Source organism: Pelobates fuscus, chromosome 1, assembly GCF_036172605.1.
Source record: "Pelobates fuscus isolate aPelFus1 chromosome 1, aPelFus1.pri, whole genome shotgun sequence".
Lineage (NCBI taxonomy): Eukaryota > Metazoa > Chordata > Amphibia > Anura > Pelobatidae > Pelobates > Pelobates fuscus.
The window spans coordinates 476,490,258-476,512,403 of record NC_086317.1 but is presented as its reverse complement, the minus strand read 5'-3'; the positions used below and the strand labels follow the sequence as shown (position 1 = coordinate 476,512,403).

The 22,146-nt window shown below is 45.2% G+C and overlaps 1 protein-coding gene across 5 annotated transcripts in view; it reads right to left on the bottom strand.

The window, feature by feature from the left end:
• Window positions 1–22,146, bottom strand: part of GDPD5 (glycerophosphodiester phosphodiesterase domain containing 5) — a 225,507-nt gene that overhangs the window by 111,085 nt on the left and 92,276 nt on the right. The gene's annotated exons all lie outside the window — the stretch shown is intronic.

The following is a 22,146-nucleotide window of genomic DNA, read 5'->3' as shown; positions in this document are numbered from 1 at the left end:
CTCCAAGGAAACATTAAAATGGCTAATTAGAAACATACAGGAAAAAAGATTTTACCACGAAAAAAAAAAAAAAAGTGCTACAGGATTTACTGAGTTTGCAGGGAACTACGGGTGTATGGCCCCCTACTAACCAGAGAGTCTTAGATATATGCTGGACAAGCATCTCATGTGAATCTCAGCTGCTTTAAGTTTTTTCAGGGTTTTAACGGACTCTATGCTGGTTAGATGTTTAGTTGATTCTACATCAAACGCTACTGCAAACCAGAACTGAACTTGCTTTGAATTAACTGGTACGCGTAAAAGGCGAAACACACACACACCTCGATCTTTGTCCTAAGAGAAGGCGTGTCGTGTGATAGGAGGCAAGAACTGCCACAAAAACAGCTTGTGAGGTCTCTTCGCTTTAGACATGATGAAATGAGCATTTGTTGAAAACTCGTTGTTCCAAATAAATTGTATTACAAGATACTGTTACACTCTGTTATGACACAAGACAATTGGAGCTTTTTTTTCCCCTTAACCTTCCTTGCTTTGCGATTTCTAAATTATTTATAAACATCATACACAATGGATAAAACACTAGCAGCATGCGCACTTAGAGAAGGATAGAGAATTTATTACTGCGGATAAAACGGCAGAGAATGGAGCACTGGCCAATTTTCCAAATACGTTCTGCTTAATATGCAAAGTATCAAAACACATTACAGCCAGTTTAACCTCACTGGCCTCAACGGCAGTGATTAATAGAGATGGGACGGGCTATGCCATACTTTCATTATATCGTGAAGGTCAAAACCTAAAGGCACCTGCAACAATGGGGCAAATCTTTCATAATGTGGAACACTTGTATTGCAATACCAGATTAATGGTTTGATCCAAGGGTTACATTAGGCTATGGTTGACACGTACAAAATGGGCGATATAAATGATTTCTCCGACTGTGTACAGACATTGGGCGTGCAGTGCCTTTTTAATCTACCCACTTTATGAATGCTAAAGAGTGTGTGTATCTGTATATATTATACACGCACACATGTACAGAAGGTTTAGCTGCATCAGAAATGAAGGATGCATGATCCAATGTGACGGAAGGCATACTGACGGTGGGACGGCTGATTGTTGGTGGAAGACAAGTTGGATGCAGGATCTCACAGGGAGATGTTATGCAATACAGCTATCAAGATGTTCAGAAAACAACCATAAAACCACAACAAACTGCAATTCTCTCATGAAGAACATGTCCACAATTACGTGATCAAATCATTCACGCGTTCAATACTCTCCACTTTGTTCACACGTTAAAGGACCACTCTAGTGCCAGGAAAGCATACTCGTTTTCCTGGCACTAGAGTGCCCTGAGGGTGCCCCCACCCTCAGGGACCCCCTCCCGCCCGGCTCTGGAAAGGGGAAAAGGGTTAAAACTTACCTTTTTCCAGCGCTGGGCGGGGAGCTCTCCTCCTCCTCTCCGCCTCCGATCCTCCCCGTCGGCTGAATGCGCACTCGCGGCAAGAGCTGCGCGCGCATTCAGCCGGTCACATAGGAAAGCATTCATAATGCTTTCCTATGGACGCTTTCATGCTCTCACTGTGATTTTCACAGTGAGAATCACGCAAGCGCCTCTATTTATTTATTTATTTATTTATTATTGCCATTTATATAGCGCCAACAGATTCCGTAGCACTTTACAATATTATGAGAGGGGGATTTAACTATAAATAGGACAATTACAAATAAACTTACAGGAACAATAGGTTGAAGAGGACCCTGCTCAAATGAGCTTACATTCTATAGGAGGTGGGGTGTAAAACACATTAGGACAGGAATTTACAATCAAATAAGGTGGGCTGCCCTTTAGGAGAGGGCAAGAGACAGGTGTGTGAGGTAAGGGTTAGTCTTGGAGGCCATAAGCTTTCCTAAAGAGATGGGTTTTAAGGCACTTCTTAAAAGATGCAAGACTAGGGGAGAGTCTGATGGCGGTAGGCAGGCTATTCCATAGGAAGGGAGCCGCCCGTGAGAAGTCCTGCAAGCGCGAGTTGGCCGTACGAGTGCGGACAACGGACAGGAGGTGGTCACGGGCAGAACGGAGAGACCGAGAAGGGACATACCTATGGATCTGTGAGGAGATATAAGAGGGGCTAGAGTTGTTCAGTGCTTTATAGGTGTGAGTTAGTACCTTGAATTGACTCCTATAGCATACAGGAAGCCAATGTAAGGACTGGCAGAGGGGCGAGGTGTGAGAGAAACGACTAGAGAGGAAAATCAATCTAGCAGCAGCATTCATTACGGACTGTAGGGGTGCAGTACGGCTATTGGGAAGACCAATCAGGAGAGGGTTACAATAATCCATGCGGGAAATTACTAGAGCATGGACAAGCTCCTTGGTAGTATCTGGTGCAAGAAAGGGGCGGATGCGGGCTATGTTTTTAAGATGGAATCTACAGGATTTGGCAACATGCTGGATGTGAGGCTCAAAGGTGAGACCAGAGTCAAGTATGACGCCAAGACAGCGTGCTTGCAAGGATGGACTGATGTTGGTACCACAAACTTGGAGGGAGAGCGAAAGAGGAGGATCAGTATTAGGAGGAGGAAAGACAAGGAGCTCAGTTTTTGAGAGATTGAGTTTCAGAAAGCGGGATGACATCCAGTCAGAGATGGAAGAAAAGCAAGCAGTGACACGTTGCAGGACGGCAGGGGAGAGGTCTGGGGAGGAGAGATATAGCTGGGTGTCATCAGCGTACAGGTGGTAGTGAAATCCAAAAGAGGTAATAAGTTTGCCAAGAGAGGCAGTATAAAGAGAAAATAGAAGGGGACCAAGGACGGAGCCTTGGGGAACTCCAACCGAGACAGGGCAAGGGGAGGAGGTATCATTAGAAAAGGAGACACTGAATGAGCGTTGGGAGAGATAAGAGGAAAACCATGAGAGGACAGAGTCACAGAGACCAAGTGATTGAAGAGTTTGAAGAAGGAGAGCATGATCAACGGTGTCAAAGGCCGCTGAGAGGTCAAGAAGAATTAGTATGGAGTAGTGGCCTTTGGATTTAGCTGTGATTAGGTCGTTAGTAACTTTGATAAGGGCAGTCTCTGTAGAGTGGAGAGGGCGGAAGCCAGATTGAAGGGGGTCAAGGAGAGAGTTGGAATTGAGGAAATGAGACACACGGGTAAAGACAAGTCTTTCCAGAAGCTTTGAGGAAAAAGGGAGCAGGGATATGGGACGGTAGTTAGAGAGGGTGGATGGGTCGAGGGATGTTTTTTTTAGTATAGGTACTACAGTGGCATGTTTAAGGTCAGCAGGGACGATGCCAGAAGAGAGCGAGCAGTTGAAGATGTGTGTTAGAGAAGGCACGAGACAAGTGGAGGGAGATCTAATAAGGTGAGATGGGACAGGATCGGTGGGGCAAGTGGTGGGGCGAGAGGAGCAAAGAAGAGCAGCCACCTCTTGGTCAGTAGCTGGGGAGAATGTCTGAAGGGTAGGAAAGGCATGATCTATGTGTGATTGAGAAACAGAAAGGCAAGGAGGGGAGAATTCTTTCCTTAGCTGTTCAATCTTGTCAGTGAAGTAACATGCAAAGTTATCAGCAGTAAGGTTAGTTTTGGGGGTGGCCACAGCAGGGCGAAGAAGAGAATTAAAGGTGTGAAAGAGACGCCTGGGGTTGCGGGAACATGAACTAATGAGAGCGGAAAAATAGGACTGTTTGGCAAGGGCAAGGGCTGCACTGTATGAACACAATATGAATCTATAATGGAGAAAGTCTGATTGTGTACGAGACTTCCTCCAGGAGCGTTCAGCACAACGGGAGCATCTTTGCAGGTAGCGCGTTGATTTAGTATGCCATGGTTGGGGGCGGGTCCTCCTCGAGGTGCTTGCTTGGAGTGGCGCTGCAGTGTTCAAGGCAGATGTAAGAGTAGAGTTATATATGGAGATGGCCTGTGAAGGACAGGAGAGGGAAGGGATGGACAGCAGTTGTGAATCAATGTCAGCTGACAACTGTTGGAGATCAAGAGAATTAAGGTCCCTCCTGAGTTGAGGGGGGTTAGGCTGAGGTTTTTGGGTGAGGGGGTATGTGAGAGCAAATGATAAGAGGTGGTGATCAGAGAGTGGATATGGAGTGTTGCAGATATTAGATACTGTACATGCATAAGTGAAGATTAGGTCAAGGGTATTGCCAGCTACATGGGTTGGAGAATTTGCCCACTGCGATAGCCCGAGGGAGGAAGTAATTGAAAGTAGTTTAGTGGCTGCAGAGGTCAAAGGTGGGTTTATAGGAATATTGAAGTCCCCGAGAATTAGGGATGGAATGTTAGAAGAGAGGAAATAGGGTAGCCAGGCAGCAAAGTGGTCAAGGAAGAGAAGAGGGGAACCAGGGGGACGGTAAATAACAGCAATGTTAGCAGAGAAGGGTTTGAAAAGGCGAATTGAGTGTATTTCAAATGATGGGAAAGAGAGAGAAGGGGGGGTGGGAAGAGGTTTAAAAGAGCAGTGAGGGGAGAGGAGAAACCCAACACCACCACCTTTACATTCAGAGTTTCTTGGGTTGTGGGTAAGTTGGAGACCACCGAAGGACAAAGATGCAGGGGTGGCAGTGTCAGAGGGGGAGAGCCAGGTTTCTGTTATGGCTAGTAAATCTATAGAACGAGAGATGAAGAAGTCATGGACAGCAGTGGATTTAGTTATATTGCAAACAGAGCGTGCGTTCCAGAGGGCAGTATTGAAGGAGGACTTAGAGGAACATGAGATGGGTATGAGATTAGTGTGGATCCTTGGGTTAGTATGTGCTGAGTTTGTTGCGAGGGGGCCGGGGTTAGGAGAGACATCACCAGCAGCTAGGAGCAGAAGGATAGAAAGGAAGTGAAGGTGGGAGTAGGATTTGAAAGTTTTGTAGGAGGGTATGTATGTAGAGGATTTGGGAGGAGTTGGTGGAGATAGGCTGGAAAGGTATGTGTAGAGTGCATGGGATGAATAGAGAGGGGAGGGGAGTAAGGTGGAAGTAATAATTATGGTGTTGCTAGGGACAGGTGAGTGAAAGGATAGGGATATTTTAGTGATGAGAGAAGTTAGTGTTAAAGTGAAAAATAGAAGGGAGAACATTAGAAAAAATGTGTATTATATAGATATGTAGATCATATATACAAACACACAAATATCAATGAGTGATTATACCAATGTAAGGATGCAGTGTGTTAAATAAATTCAGGTGAGGAGAGGTTTAGTGATTTGATTGGTGTATTAAGGAAACCAGCTGATGTGCACTATCTATAAGTAAGTTGTCGACCATGGTGTGGGATGGTGTGGGGAGGGTAGGTGGGCAATCTTCCAGAGATGATACCTCTGCTCTGAAGATTCAGCAGGACTTGGTTGCTTGGGAGTGCTGGGTGTTAATGCTGTTTTAAGGGGCCCAGTCTGAAATATAAGGTCTGAGGTTAGAAAAAAAAAAAAGAAATAAAACACACTATTATGGGTGGGGAAACATGGGGCTATTGAGGTAATTAATTAGAGATGAAAAACTAAAAGGAGGTAACATTTGGGATAAAAAGATAGGAAGGATCAGATAGGTGAAAGTCATAAACCATGAACATAAATTTACAAGATTATCAGTGAGTAGTAACACTAGGTAAACAAACAATTAACAAAAAGTCTTAAAGAATGAACATAAAATGACATGATCATACCAGCTTTAAGCAAAACAAAAACAGAAGATCGGGATGGGAGATATAGGTATCAATTAAGTAGTGATAGTATAGGGAGGGAGATGGAATAGAACACAATTTTAAAATAAGAGTTTAAAGGAAACAGTAATACAGGTATTCTTGAGTAGATCTTCCAGAGATGATACCTCTGCTCTGAAGATTCAGCAGGACTTGGTTGCTTGGGAGTGCTGGGTGTTAATGCTGTTTTAAGGGGCCCAGTCTCTGCTCTGAAGATTCAGCAGGACTTGGTTGCTTGGGAGTGCTGGGTGTTAATGCTGTTTTAAGGGGCCCAGTCTCTGCTCTGAAGATTCAGCAGGACTTGGTTGCTTGGGAGTGCTGGGTGTTAATGCTGTTTTAAGGGGCCCAGTCTCTGCTCTGAAGATTCAGCAGGACTTGGTTGCTTGGGAGTGCTGGGTGTTAATGCTGTTTTAAGGGGCCCAGTCTCTGCTCTGAAGATTCAGCAGGACTTGGTTGCTTGGGAGTGCTGGGTGTTAATGCTGTTTTAAGGGGCCCAGTCTCTGCTCTGAATATTCAGCAGGACTTGGTTGCTTGGGAGTGCTGGACAGCCAGTGAGACAGCCACTAGAGGAAAAAGGGGAAGGCTTAACTAATTGATAAACATAGCAGTTTCTCTGAAACTGCTATGTTTATAAAAAAAATTAGTTAACCCTAGCTGGACCTGGCACCCATACCACTTCATTAAGCTGAAGTGGTCTGGGTGCCTAGAGTGGTCCTTTAAGTGCATCTTAGAACATGTTGAACCTTGATGTAGATGGCTATGGCAGCACAACTTGCAGAATTCTACTATTGCCAGCCATGAAAAAAGTGGCCAAAATAACAGACTGATCTGGCTACAGTGGGCCTGTCATCACCTTGCTTGCTATGTGATACATGCTTGAGGTGGTAACGATGAGAATTAATTTGAGCCATGAATATCAAATGAGCACAATTTGTTACAGTGAGCCCAACAGCTGCTGCTGGCTACTGTTTTAGGACCACAGGCTACTTGTTCTGTGGTGCACATTTACAGCAGGCATACATAGTGTTACATAGTTACATAGCTGAGAAGAGACTCGCGTCCATTAAGTTCAGCCTTCCTCACATATGTTTTTGCTGTTGATCCAAAAGAAGGCAAAAAAAAAAAAACAGCCTGTAGCGCTTCCAATTTTGCCACAAACTAGGAAAAAATTCCTTCTTGACCCCAAAATAGCAGTCAGATGTCTCCTTGGATCAAGCAGCTATTACCCCACTAATTAGAAATTATATCCCTGTATGTTATGTTTTTGCAAGTATTTATCCAATTGCAATTTAAACATCTGTATAGACTCTGACAAAACCACCTCTTCAGGCAGAGAATTCCTGATCCTTATTGCTCTTACTGTAAAAAAAACCTTTTCTTTGCCTTAGATGAAATCTCTTTTCTTCCAGCCTAAATGTGTGACCTTGTGTCCTATGTATAGCCCTGTTTATGAATAGATTTACAGATAATGGTGTGTACTGGCACCGAAAATATATGTATAATGTTATCATATCCCCTCTCTAAAGAGCTCCATTCCTTTTATCAATTTTGTAGCTCGTCTCTGCACTTTTTCTAGTGCCATATCATCTTTCTTTAGAACAGGTGCCCAAAATTGCACAGCATATTCAAGGTGTGGTCTTACCAGCGATTTATAAAGAGGCAAAATTATATTTTCATCCCGAGAATGTATGTCCCTATTTATACATGACAAAACCTTACTAGCCTTAGCAACTGCCGTTTGACATTGCATATTGCTGCCTAATTTGTTGTCTATTGGCATAATATAATTAAATGGACACTATAGTCACCAGAACAACTAAAGCTTACTGTACTTGCTCTGGTGAGTATAGTCAGTCCCTGCAGGCATTTTCATGTAAAAGCTGCCTTTTCCAAAAAAAATGCAGTGTTTACAATACTGCCTTTGGCAGTCACTCAGATGGCCACTAGAGATGCTTTCTGGGTCAGTGCTGCACAACGTGCAGGATTGACATTCAGTGTCTCCAAGCTCTGCATGAAGGCACTAAACATTCCCTATAGAGATCCATTGAATTTCCTCTATGAGGTTGATTGCCCAGGAAGGGGTTTGGTTCTGCCACCGCCTCCTTGGCTGAGATCATCAGAATTGAAAATCTCAGCCAATCCAATGTTTTACAGTAGGTCCCCCCCCCCCCCCCATTGTGATTTATGGCCCCCACCCACCGTGCAGGGGTGGGAGGACAGTAGCCCCCCCCACCCTTATCCTTATTTACTGAATATTCCCCTGTATAACAATGTTTGGCATTTAGTAAATATTCCCTATTCTGCTCTGTGTCAGTGTGTATCAGGGTCCCTGAGGACAGGTGTCAATCCATATCTGCCAAGTGACCCTATGTAGGAGGAACAGTCCCTATTCTGCTCTGTGTCAGTGTGTATCAGGGTCCCTGAGGACAGGTGTCAATCCATACCTGCCAAGTGACCCTATGTAGGAGGAACAGTCCCTATTCTGCTCTGTGTCAGTGTGTATCAGGGGCTCTGAGGACAGGTGTCAATCCATATGCAAGGTGTCAATATGTCATATGTCAGGTGTCAATCCATATCCATTGTGATTTAGGAATGTTAGGTGATTTATGCCCTTTATGGATTAAAACCAGACTCTGCATCAACTATGTAATTTTCCATGGGAGTTTTGCCATGGATCCCCCTCCGGCATGCCACAGTCCAGGTGTTAGTCCCCTTGAAACAACTTTTCCATCACTATTGTGGCCAGAAAGAGTCCCTGTGGGTTTTAAAATTCGCCTGCCCATTGAAGTCTATGGCGGTTCGCGAACGTTTGAGGACGTTCGCGTTCGCCGTTCGCGAACCGAAAATGTTGTGTTCGCGACATCACTATTAACCACATCAAGAAAAATAAAACCATCAGTTTAGCCATATGTTGAAATAAAATAATCAGTTTAGCCATAGTTTTCCTATTTTTGCCTTCGTTTTGCAATCCATTTTTCAATTAGCTACATTTAAATGTTTAGTGAACAAACTGTAATATTATCCAATGGAAATCCTCGTAGCATTGCGCAGTAAAGCTGCAAGATGTTAGTTGTAAGTACTGAAGGTCCTTTTAATGATACTATGGTCTAATTTTCTGTTCTGGTTTCATTTTTTTTTTTTAGAACTTCGATTTTACCTGCAGAACTTTTTTTTCCTATAATTCCCATCACACATATTATTCAGGTTCTCTTGCCCTAAATCTTCACTGTGCACGTACATGGTCCAGGTGCCCAAAGTGTTCCTTTAATGTATATTTTATGATTATGAGCTTCCGGTGACACACTGGAATAAAGTTAACCCATCGAGACAGAGGAAATGTCAGGATTACCAATTCCATTAGCTATTTATAGCCAGAAAATTGTATTGTGACTGGGTAAGAACTGTCAAATAATGGACCAAATAATGATCTATCTAATGCAAAGAGACAGGAGATTGAGGCTTATACAAGACAAGTGACACAATCTCTGCAGGGTTTGCTCAAAGTGATCATTAATGACAAGCCTTCGGCAAATTCCTCTAGATACTGCCTTGGGTGGCTGTGTTACTTTGTGCAAAAATAAATCTACTGCTCAACCAGGATTCATCCCATTTCCTATTCACTAACTTCGAGCACTGTACAAGCAATTAAATGACAGGACTGGTATTATTTTAAGCACACAGCCTGATGTTTTCTTACAAGGGATCTTCAGGCAATCATCCAGCCGTGGTTTGATCAGCTGAAGATAGAAGTCAAGGTGCTCAAAAATGCTCTAGATTTCAAGCCACAAAATGTCATTAAATGTAACAACAAAAAAAAAAAGTTACACGTGAATATCCGAACAATGCAGTGTTACACATGTTCTCCTAAAGTCTACATGGTATTAAGGGAGTATATACGGCTTATCTAACCTGAATGTTCCTTTGCAGAATCTGCCTAATAATTATTATTTTAATGACCTATTTTCCCCCTTAGTTGGATTCTAGAGCCTCCCTAATAAAATGTCAATTCATATATTACTCTACGGATCACAGCAGGCAAGGATGATGGGAATTAAATCGATTTACTCTCTGCTCCTGATACTCACAATTCTAAAGATTTTCTTCCGTTGAGAAGATATCATATTTTAAATCCAATCTCATCTTACCCTTGCTACATGCAGACAGCAGGTGTCTTACAGCAAGCCCCTCATCCCAAATACAATGATCTGGGATTTGTTTCACGGTGAATACAAAATCTCAATAAAATATGAGTTACACGGATTAAAATTCCATCATTGGATCTTCTATCTTTCTCCATTTTTACGTTTAACTGTTTATGCTTTTGTTGTTTAGTTTTTTTCCCAAAAGACTCTCCCTGCATCCAGAGCCCACTCCCTAATTAGCTGCACTGATAATACACCATTTACACTTCAACATTATTAATGTGAGTGATTAGCTGACAGCACCAACAAGGGTTAGCTGATGAACCGGATAACAGTTCCCACTTTGTACCATCAGCTTTTTGAAAGCTCCATTAAAAATGTTGTATTTGGAGCTGTGAGATGTGATTGCAGCGAAGGAGCGCGTCAAGAGAGGTGGGGATTTGTATAATGTGTACATACTGTGTGCACACAATGTACAAATAATATAACCACCTTTACATTTTAAAAACATCAAATAGGGTGAAACTATTTTTGAGTTAATGGGGATAGAAGGTTTTAATAATAAAAACAAGAATTAAAAAAAAAATAATAATAATCATGCCTACGCATGCAATAATCTGATTTCTTTTTTTTTACATGTAAAAAAATTTTTTTATTGATTTTTAAATATTACGAGTTAAAAGCATAAATAACAGACATGACAAACATGACCAGGAAGAAAAGCGTATACATGTATGAACTAACATGGTAACCATATTCATGGTCGAAAGAGTCAAACCACAACAAACCGATTCCCTTGGGGAGGAGTAGGAGATGCCCATTTGAGATCAGAGAAAAGATTGAGACAAGAGTTATGCATCTATTCGTCAGGGGCCAGAGTCCCTAATCACAATTTCTCAATGTATTCCAGCCAACCTTTAAACTGAGCATTTAAGGACCTAGATAAGCCCATTTTCATTTGGAAAATAAGCGGTTCTCTAACTGCAAGCCAGGTAGGGGCTGAAACAGTCTTCCAGCTTCTAGCGATCGACATCTTGGAGGTAGCCAAAATGAGAATAATAATGGTTGACAATGTACCAAATATTTTTGGGGGCTATTTAATTGTAATAAAAAGAGGCTAGGGTGAAATTCAATTGTTTTTGAGAGTACAGTTTGGATTTTATTGTGTATCATGTTGCAAAATAATTGAACTGGAGAACAAACCCATATGTGCAAAAAAATATCCTCTTTGAGCTAAGCATCTCCAGCATCTATCTGAGGCCTTTGGGTAAATCCTAGACAATCTGCTGGAACTAGGTACCATTTATTTAACAGTTTGTAGTGAATTTCAATCAAATGTAAACAGTGGAGGTTTTTATGGACCCTAATAAGAGATTCTGTCCATTCCTCGTAGCTAATCTGAATTTGCTCCCACTTTTTTATTATAGGTAAGAGAAGTTTGTCGGGGTCACCCTTAATCACATCCAAGCAGCCTGCCACCAAATGATTAATTTTCATGTTCTTAATCAGTTTCTGAAGTTTAGTCTGTTTGGTAGATCTATCTGTGACTACGTGATCTGGGAGGTAACCTTTTATTCTGCTTTAATTGGAAATCTCTATTGTGTAGACCTGAATCCTCCTTTAATGAAGTAAAATCCTTAACCCTATTGTTCTCAAACAATTTTTCAATTTTATTAAGGCCAGCATTTATCCTATCAGAGAGATTTAAGTCTTCAACATTATACATCATTTGTTTTAAAGGTAGGCATGGAAGAATTTTATCTTGGAGATGCCATAACGTTTTTATTTTTCCCCCCTGTGTGCATGAGGTTGTTAACCCCTTAAGGACCAAACTTCTGGAATAAAAGGGAATTATGACATGTCACAAACTTTTAGAGGAAATCTCTGAGATATCGCTTCGTTTTTTTTATCCTTTGTCTGCCAAAATATAAGACCCAGTTCTTGGCTGACACCACCCAATTTGGTCAGACACATTTCAATCTTATACCATACTTGATTTATTTTCAGTGCTAAATGACTTGCACTTATACGGGGGTGCTTGCCTAGCCAAATTAATTTGTTAAAAAGACGGAGATAAAACAAGCCAGCTGTCTGAGCAAAACATGGGAATCATACGGAAAAGAGAAATCCATTTCGGAAGGATGTAAAACTTAATAATGTTGATTCTTCCCCACCAAGAGACTTCCATAGATTCCCATCCTTTTACTTATTTATTAGTATATCTCAGCAGACACAAAAAATTAACCTCAAATATGTTAGCTGGGTCGCTCGTAATCTCCAAACCCAAATATTTAAATGATGTGCTGGAGCAATCTGAACCCAAAAGGTCAGATCATACTTTCCTAGTGTCGCTAGATAAATTCACCGGCAGAGCACCAGATTTATTCAAATTAAATTCATACCCAGAGAGTATAGAAAACACTTTAATAATCATAATGTAACTCTTAGAAGAAATTGGCTGACATATTGTCATAACAACATCTTTAGCATACATCGTAACTTTAAGGTCTTCTGTCAGCAGTGGGAAACCTTTAATCTGCTTATTTGCCCTAATTGCCATGGCTAGAGGTTCAATTATCATTAAGTATGGGGAAAAGTGGGCAGCCCTGCCTAGTTCCATTCTTCAGGGAAAACCACTCCGATGAGAAACCAGCGCCTAATACTCTTGCCATGGGGAAATGCCAAAATTGAATTAACTGTACTCCCACAAAGCCCAAATGCATTAAGGACCTGGGCCATGTTATCCCACCTGACTCTGTCGAACGCCTTTTCAGCATTCAATGACAGAGTCAGGAGGGAAACCCCATCTCGCTGTGCCATGTCCAATATGTCGATAATCCTTCTGACATTATGGACGGAAGATCTACTCTTAATAAAACTGGTCTGGTCTTTATGGATAATTGAAGGGATAATGTTATTTAGTCTAGCTGCTAAAAAAGCAGCATACTATTTCAAATCTACATTTAGGAGGGAGATAGGCTTATAATTTTCAATAATTTTGGAGTTCTTATTATGGTAAACTGATCTGATTAAATACCTTGATATGGATCCCTTCAATACTGTTTGCTAATGACGAATATTTTTTTTTTTTTTACTATTACCGTCTGGTCCGGGTGATTTATTCGCTTTGAGATTTCTTATAGCTGTATCAACTTCATTTAGAGTAATATCTTCCCAAAGTTTGGTCAATTGCTCTGCAGAAATTTTAGAAGTTTTAGGTAACTTATGTTTATATAGAAATTGTGAGAAATTAACAGGGGACTGTCTCTCTGGTAAGTTATACAAGGCCAAGTAAAAATCCTTAAAAGCTTTGCCATTTTTTTGGATTTAGGAGAGTGTCACTGCCATGATTAATCTTAGAAACTATTTTCTTAGCTCTATCATTTTTTATATACACACACACACACAGACTGTCTGCAGTGATGCTGGGGCCGGAATGACATCATATTCCGGCTCCCAGCAACATTACACAGTGCAAGTGAGCAGAGAGGAGCTGCAGGAAGGTCACTGCTCCCTCGCACGCTGCCCCTGCCTGCCGCCTCTATTCTTCTATTGTCGCCTCCACGATCCCTGAGTTGGTCACCTCCATACAGCCCAGGCGGTCGGCTACATGCTTCCTGAGCAGGCCGCCCCCATTCTTCCCAGGGCGGCCAGCTACATGCTCCCTGAGCCGGCCGCCTCCTTACAGCCCAGTGCGGCGTGGCTACAACGTTCGCTGAGCCTGCCGCTTTCATGCTCCCGTGGGACCATGCCCCCTTTTTTAATTTGGTAATGAGGATTTGAACACATGGAGGAAGTCTTTAGATCTAATCGACTCTTTATCTGTGGATAACCAATGTGTTTCTTGTAAACCACAGATGTGTATTGATTCTTTTCTTAAAAATTCCAAACACAACGCTTTGTGGGGAGTTCAAACCCTGACATTCAAAGAAGCAAACAATCATACTGATCCATTATGGGCCTCACCCCGACCCAACCGCTCACCCTGCAGGAAGTACACCATAAATAACATAGAATAAATTGCCCGCAAACATTAAACATAGACGTCCCCACACCCTTAGACCCAAAAGGGGAAACAAAAAAAACCCCGGAAGGTAAAACACCATCAAAATGGACTTTATCCGATCTAACAAAAAAGTCCGCTGTCTGCGGTGGTGATGCAGAATGTATTTCTTTTTTTTAAACAAGAAATAAGTCATAACCTTATTATAACAGGCCCCTCACTCCTGGATACCTTATGTGTCAGTGCACAGCCGCAGTGGCACAGGTCTGCAGTTCCCGGAGGTCTGGCAGAAAGGGAGAACTGCACTGTGCTGCTCCCCTCCTGCCTGTGTGTAGCGTGGCTGAGCGGTCTGACAGGAAATGCTCTCTGTTACAGCACTTCGTGTCAGACCGAGAACCGCGGCCAGTAAGGTACAGGAGGGGAGGGGAGAGAGAGTAAAGATATGGGATACAGGGAGAGGAGGGGGGGAGAAATAAAGGCATTGGGACACGGGGAGGGGGGAGAGAGACAGAAGGTATGGGACACAGGGAGGGGGGAGAAATGAAGGTATGGGACACAGGGAGGGGGGAGAAATTAAGATATGGGACACAGGGAGGGGAGGGTGGAGAGATGAAGGGTATGGACACCTGGAGAGGAGGGGGGAGATAGGGAATAATTGGACACATGGAGGGGAGGGAGAGAGGGGCAACAATGGGACACATGGAGGGGAGGGAGAGAGGGGGAACAATGGGACACATGGAGGGGGTGTGGAGCAGAGGAAATGAGACAAATAGGGGGGCCTGGACAGGGGAATGAGACACCGGGGGAGGGGGGGGGGTTGAGACACATGGGAGGGGGGCCCCAGGACAATTTTCATACCAGGGCCCAGTGGATTCATTATGCCTCTGATTGCGGGGTATATTACCCTCGACAAAACAACAAGGAGGAAAAAACATTTTTTTATAATGATTCAAAAGTGCCACTAGTGTTCAATAATAAAAAATTAGATCCAAACTTGACAATTATTACTCCAACTCAATCCATAACTCGCTCGCCTATCCCCCCCTTGCCACCCAACACATGGGGAGAGGAGGAGATTTTGAGAAAAAAAACACGTCCTATTAGAATGCAATTTCCTTCTTAAAGGGGCACTATAGTCACCAGAACAACTACAGCTTATTGAATTTGTTCTGGTGAGTAGAATCATTACCTTCAGGCTTTTTGCTGTAAACACTGTCTTTTCAGAGAAAATGCAGTGTTTACATTACAGCCTAGTGATAACTTCACTTGCCCCTCCTTAGATGGCTGTTAGAGATCCTTCCTGGGTCATGGCTGCCTAAAATGCATCCAAACATTCAGTATCTCCTCCCTCTGCATGCAGACACTGAACTTTCCTCATAGAGATTCATTGATTCAATTCATCTCTATGAGGAGATGTTGATTGGCCAGGGTTGTGTTTGAATCATGCTGGCTCTGCCCCTGATCTGCCTCCTTGTCAGTCTCAGCCAATCCTATGGGGAAGCATTGTGATTGGGTCAGGCTACCACTTCTGCTGATGTCAGCAGGCAGTGGGCAGGTCTAAAGAAAACAGAGCCAGAGCTAGCAGCACCAGACTTGAATACAAGTAAGATTTTACATTTTTTAGGGAGGCATAGGGAGATCAGGGTGGCTAGATGGTGGTTTTAACCCTATAGGGTCAGGAATACATGTTTGTGTTCCTAAGGCCTATAGTGCTCCTTTAATTATTAGAGTGTTGACATTGTTGTGAATATGCCAAGTGTATAAGTGCATAAAAATATTGTATCAAGGGGCGGGGCCTGACCTCGTGGCAGAGAGGATGCTTAACACAGCAACGCCTGCTGTTTATGGCAAAATAAGCTGATTTTCGAAGCCAAAACGGCAAACAATCGAGACAGAACGGCTACCCAGAGTGCGGTGACAACGGGGTGCACATGCAGACACAAAACAAGCGACGCACTAAACCCCATTCACCCGACATGATGGTGAGGCCTGCACGCATGGCGGGCGCGGGAGGGACGGCCGCTCTCTTGATGCCCCGACCAGCCAAGTACCAAGCCTTTGGCCCTCGTTCCCCCCCTCTGGACCGGTGGGGGTCATCCCGGTCTACCCCTACGAGATACCCCTGAAAAGTGGAAGAAAACTGACCACGAGACCCGAACTGCCCGTCACAGAGTTCCCCACAATGGCGGTAAGCGTTAACACGACCTACCCACAGAACATATGGCGGGAAACAGAGCTCCGACTGAACGCCATCTTCACCTCCTTCTGGAGGCAACTGAAAGCTCAACTGCAGCCTCCGGCACATATACCACAAACTGCAGACTGGCCACGCACCTCACAACGTGGCTTCCAGTGGAGGAAGGCAGCAGCTCCCTCTACTAACACCCCTACGGGAAGCCAGCTCCGGCAAAAAACCCGCTCGGGACTACATTCAAACCCCAGGAGAAAACCCCCACGACCTGCTCGGAGACTTCAGCCTCGGAGGGGAAAGACAAACCCGACCCGGAGGGTGAAACGAAGGGGCGCAAGACCCAGCGAAGCGACGAACACAAGACAAGCAAGCCCAACTCAGCACCCGGTCAGGAGGGCATATCACCCACCAGCAAACGCTCCTCCAAAGGGACCAGGAGCTCGGCGCCCCCTCGCACAGGTGATATTGGGAACGTAGCCTTGCAAGAAATTACAGTCCCGGTAGGTTCAGCCGATGCCTTGTTAGGGCTGGTTGTGTTTGCTCTGTATCTTTTGTAGCAGCTCGGCGCCCCCTCACCAGAGCTGCTACAAAAGATACAGAGCGAACACAACCAGCCCCAACAAGGCATCGGCTGAACCTACCGGGACTGTAATTTCTTGCAAGGCTAAGTTCCCAATATCACCTGTTTTCTTTTTATATGCCTTCTCAATCGAACTCCCATATCTGACTGCTGGCAGATCTTACCTATTTTCAGTTTTTCTTGTGTGCTAGCGCAGGGGATCATAGTCAGCCGTAGACATGCTCAGAATACCTATGCCTAGACCAGCCCGCATTTAAGCAAGTTAGAAACTATGTTTATTCTGTTTAATTTAACTGTGCAGACTCCTAGAAGGGCTGGTTAGCAACTAAGCTCCCTACAATGTACTTAAAGCGGCACTGTCATGCCGAACTTACCTTTCCTCAATCTCTTCCTCTTCTCCCCCTCTCTCGGGATCTGTTATTCTTTTCTTCCTGTCTTCTTTAGTTTTCTTTAAAATCATAAGACAAAGTAGGGACTCTGTCTTATGTAGGATTCCTCCGCTTGACCAGCTCTGACCAGCGGAGGAGCAAAGTGTGCTTCATTTCCGCTGGTCAGAGCAATTTTCCCATGATCCCTAGCTTTCCTCCCAGTTCCCACAATGCTTCCTGTCAGTATTGCCGAAAGTCCTGTCACTTAGACAGAACGCCGGCAAAACTGCCGAATTGCATCCTAACAGAATGAGCACTGTTTCTCCATTGGTGTTAGGATGCAATTCGGTACTTTGTTTGTATCGGAATTTCATTCTAATGAATGAAACTCCGATCCTATTCATTGCTGTGGCTGCATCTTGCAGCCGCTTAGTAGATAACTCCCTAATTCCCACGGTATCAGGGAGCTATCTACTAAAAGGCTGAAAGACCTGAATTGGTCTTTCAGCCAACTTTACTAATACTAAGTAAAGATTACTTAGTATTAGTAAATAATATGCCCCTACTCGCTATACCGCGAGTAGGGGCATGTCTAGTAAGCAGTGAGCAGCCTGTGGCTGCTCACTGTAAAAAAAAAAAAAAAAACACCTAATAACCCCCCCCCCCCCCTGCGCGGGGGTTAAAGATGGGGGGGACCTACTGTCCTCCCCCCTGGCCCCCACCCCTGCGCGGTGGGTGGGGGCCCTAATAAAATAATAAGGGGGGGGACCTACTGTCCTCCCCCCCTGGCCCCAACCCCTGCGCTGTGGGTGGGGGCCCTAATAAAATAATAAGGGGGGGGACCTACTGTCCTCCCCCCCTGGCCCCCACCCCTGCGCTGTGGGTGGGGGCCCTAATAAAATAATAAGGGGGGGGGGACCTACTGTCCTCCCCCCCTGGCCCCCACCCCTGCGCTGTGGGTGGAGGCCCTAATAAAATAATAAGGGGGGGGACCTACTGTCCTCCCCCCCTGGCCCCCACCCCTGCGCTGTGGGTGGGGGCCCTAATAAAATAATAAGGGGGGGGGACCTACTGTCCTCCCCCCCTGGCCCCCACCCCTGCGCTGTGGGTGGGGGCCCTAATAAAATAATAAGGGGGGGGGGGACCTACTGTCCTCCCCCCCTGGCCCCCACCCCTGCGCTGTGGGTGGGGGCCCTAATAAAATAATAAGGGGGGGGGACCTACTGTCCTCCCCCCCTGGCCCCCACCCCTGCGCTGTGGGTGGGGGCCCTAATAAAATAATAAGGGGGGGGACCTACTGTCCTCCCCCCCTGGCCCCCACCCCTGCGCGGTGGGTGGGGGCCCTAATAAAATAATAAGGGGGGGGACCTACTGTCCTCCCCCCCTGGCCCCCACCCCTGCGCTGTGGGTGGGGGCCCTAATAAAATAATAAGGGGGGGGGACCTACTGTCCTCCCCCCCTGGCCCCCACCCCTGCGCGGTGGGTGGGGGCCCTAATAAAATAATAAGGGGGGGGACCTACTGTCCTCCCCCCCCTGGCCCCCACCCCTGAGCGGTGGGTGGGGGCCCTAAATGAACCCCCCCCCCCATCAAGGTGACTAGGGGTCCCAAGCCCCTAGTCACCCCCCCCCACCCAAAACATTCTATCCCCTACCTACCCCCCTCACCCTAAAAATAGTGAGGGGGGAATAAAATAACCAACCTGTAAAAAAAAAAAAAATTAAACTTACCATTTTACGTCTTCTTTTTTCTAAATTCTTCTTTCTTCAGCCCCCAAAAAAGCCAAATAAAAATCCATCATACCCGTCGCACTTTAAAAAAAAAACAAAAAAAAAACGAGCGCAAAAAAAAAATTAATCCATGTTCACCCATGGAGGGCACGCCGCGTACTGAGCTCCGCAGGGCGGGTCAAGGCTTATATAGCCTTGCCCCGCCCTGCAATTAGGCTTAGAACACACTGATTGGTTGGTTTAAGCCAATCAGAGTGCTCTGTGTCATTTTACACAGTGTGGGAAAATTCAAAAGAACTTTCCCACGCTGTGTAAAATGAAAGATCACTGTGATTGGATGGTTTTAAAGCCATCCAATCACAGTGCTCTGTGTCATTTTACAAGCGTGGGAAAATTCCAAAGAACTTTCCCACGCTTGTAAAATGACACAGAGCACTGTGATAGGATGGATTTCAAGCCATCCAATCACAGTGCTCTGTGTCATTTTACAAGCGTGGGAAAATTCCAAAGAACTTTCCCAAGCTTGTAAAATTACACAGAGCACTGTGATTGGATGGCTTGAAAACCATCCTATCACAGTGCTCTGTGTCATTTTACAAGCGTGGGAAAGTTCTTTGGAATTTTCCCACGCTTGTAAAATGACACAGAGCACTCTGATTGGCTTAAACCAACCAATCAGTGTGTTCTAAGCCTAATTGCAGGGCGGGGCAAGGCTATATAAGCCTTGATCCGCCCTGCGGAGCTCAGTACGCGGCGTGCCCTCCATGGGTGAACATGGATTAATTTTTTTTTTGCGCTCGGTTTTTTTTTGTTTTTTTTGTTTTTTTTTTTTTTAAAGTGCGACGGGTATGATGGATTTTTATTTGGCCTTTATGGGGGCTGAAGAAAGAAGAATTTAGAAAAAAGAAGACGTCAAATGGTAAGTTTAATTATTTTTTTTACAGGTTAGTTATTTTATTCCCCCCTCACTATTTTTAGGGTGAGGGGGGTAGGTAGGGGATAGAATGTTTTGGGTGGGGGGGGGTGACTAGGGGCTTGGGACCCCTAGTCACCTTGATGGGGGGGGGGGTTCATTTAGGGCCCCCACCCACCGCTCAGGGGTGGGGGCCAGGGGGGGGAGGACAGTAGGTCCCCCCCCCTTATTATTTTATTAGGGCCCCCACCCACCGCGCAGGGGTGGGGGCCATGGGGGGAGGACAGTAGGTCCCCCCCCCCTTATTATTTTGTTAGGGCCCCCACCCACAGCGCAGGGGTGGGGGCCAGGGGGGAGGACAGTAGGTCCCCCCCCTTATTATTTTATTAGGGCCCCCACCCACCGCGCAGGGGTGGGGGCCAGGGGGGGAGGACAGTAGGTCCCCCCCCCTTATTATTTTGTTAGGGCCCCCACCCACAGCGCAGGGGTGGGGGCCAGGGGGGAGGACAGTAGGTCCCCCCCTTATTATTTTATTAGGGCCCCCACCCACCGCGCAGGGGTGGGGGCCAGGGGGGGAGGACAGTAGGTCCCCCCCCCTTATTATTTTATTAGGGCCCCCACCCACCGCGCAGGGGTGGGGGCCGGGGGGGGAGGACAGTAGGTCCCCCCCCCTTATTGTTTTATTAGGGCCCCCACCCACCGCGCAGGGGTGGGGGCCGGGGGGGAGGACAGTAGGTCCCCCCCCCCTTATTGTTTTATTAGGGCCCCTACCCACCGCGCAGGGGTGGGGGCCGGGGGGGAGGACAGTAGGTCCCCCCCCCCTTATTGTTTTATTAGGGCCCCCACCCACCGCGCAGGGGTGGGGGCCGGGGGGAGGACAGTAGGTCCCCCCCCTTATTGTTTTATTAAGGCCCCCACCCACCGCGCAGGGGTGGGGGCCGGGGGGGAGGACAGTAGGTCCCCCCCCCTTATTATTTTATTAGTGCCCCCACCCACCGCGCAGGGGTGGGGGCCAGGGGGGAGGACAGTAGGCCCCCCCCCCTTATTACCATTTATGTTTTTACAGTGAGCAGCCACAGGCTGCTCACTGTTTAGTGGACATGCCCCTACTCGCGGTATAGCGAGTAGGGGCATTGGGGAGATTTTAATCTCCCTTGTGCTATTATGGGGGTCATATTGACCCCCATAGAGTGAGGGGGGGATCTGGGGGGCTTATGAAGTGGTGGGGAGCACAGCTCCCCACCGCTTCTGTCTTTACATATTACAAGGAGGGAGCTGCACGCCGGTAGCTCCCTCCTTGTAATAAACTGATCGAACAAACGAACACTGATACACAGTGTTAGTTTGTTCGTCTGATTTTTTCTATTCATTCATTCGTCTGTCTGATGAATGAATGAATAGATGAAATTCCCGTTCGCATGTCCAGGTGTTTCACTGGGCATGTGCGGGAATCTCACAGTCTGTGTAGTGTGGGTAGATGACGTGTCCCACAGGGACTTCACCTACCCACACAAAGATGGCGGCGCCCTGAATAAAGATCGGGGCAGAAGATACAGATTTAAAAATATGTAATCTGGGGGGCTTAGGGGCATTTGGGGGTGACTAGGGGGTCAATTGGATGTAGTGGAGGCGGGAGGGGGGTTAAAAAAAAAACGGGATTCGGCATGACAGTGCCGCTTTAACCTTGTTTCCACGAATACTGCTAGAAATTCATTAGATCTGCCATGTCACACACTTACAAGAATGCTATTATTTAATGATAAGCGATCTGACACACGATTGATTTTTCTAGGTTATAAAAAGGTAGTTCATGCAAATAGTACAAAATCGTTTAGACATACCTGCCCAGGTTACTATGTTGTCAAAAACAAATTCTAGTTAATGCATAATCGCTTAGACAAAGCTGACTAGTTTACTATGCCGACGACTACCAATTGTAGTTAATACAGATAGTTTATAAGTGACTTGACATACTAGCCTAGCCTACTATGTTTCTTTCACACAAAATGTGCAAACCCTTCATGCCACTGTTTAGCCTATGTTTAAAACAAAAGCACGCCGTTGTGGCGCATGACTATGCTTTGTAATCACCTGCACAACAAAAATAAAGAATTAAAAAAAAAATTAAAAAATATTGTATCAAAAGATAAAAGGATCACACATTTAGTAACATTTAGAAAAAAAATTATGTGGATTAACCCCCAGACAATATAAAACACACTGAATCGCCTAAAACTACCCTTGTTTCTTAAGTTGTATGGTTATTTCTTATTTAGTTTGTGATAGTAACCTTTAAAATCTTCACAATGAGGAAAATCTCGACATACATCTACATACAGGCACACAGACTCTTACATATGAGTACATATTAATATATAGCAGGAAAGAACTTTCTTTACTTTAAAAGCATCATCATGAAATATGTATACATTATAGTCAAGAGAAGTCCTTGCATTCTTGCTAAACTTAAAAAGTTTACTTGCCGGGAGCCTCCAAGGCGGGCACTGTGCTAACCGA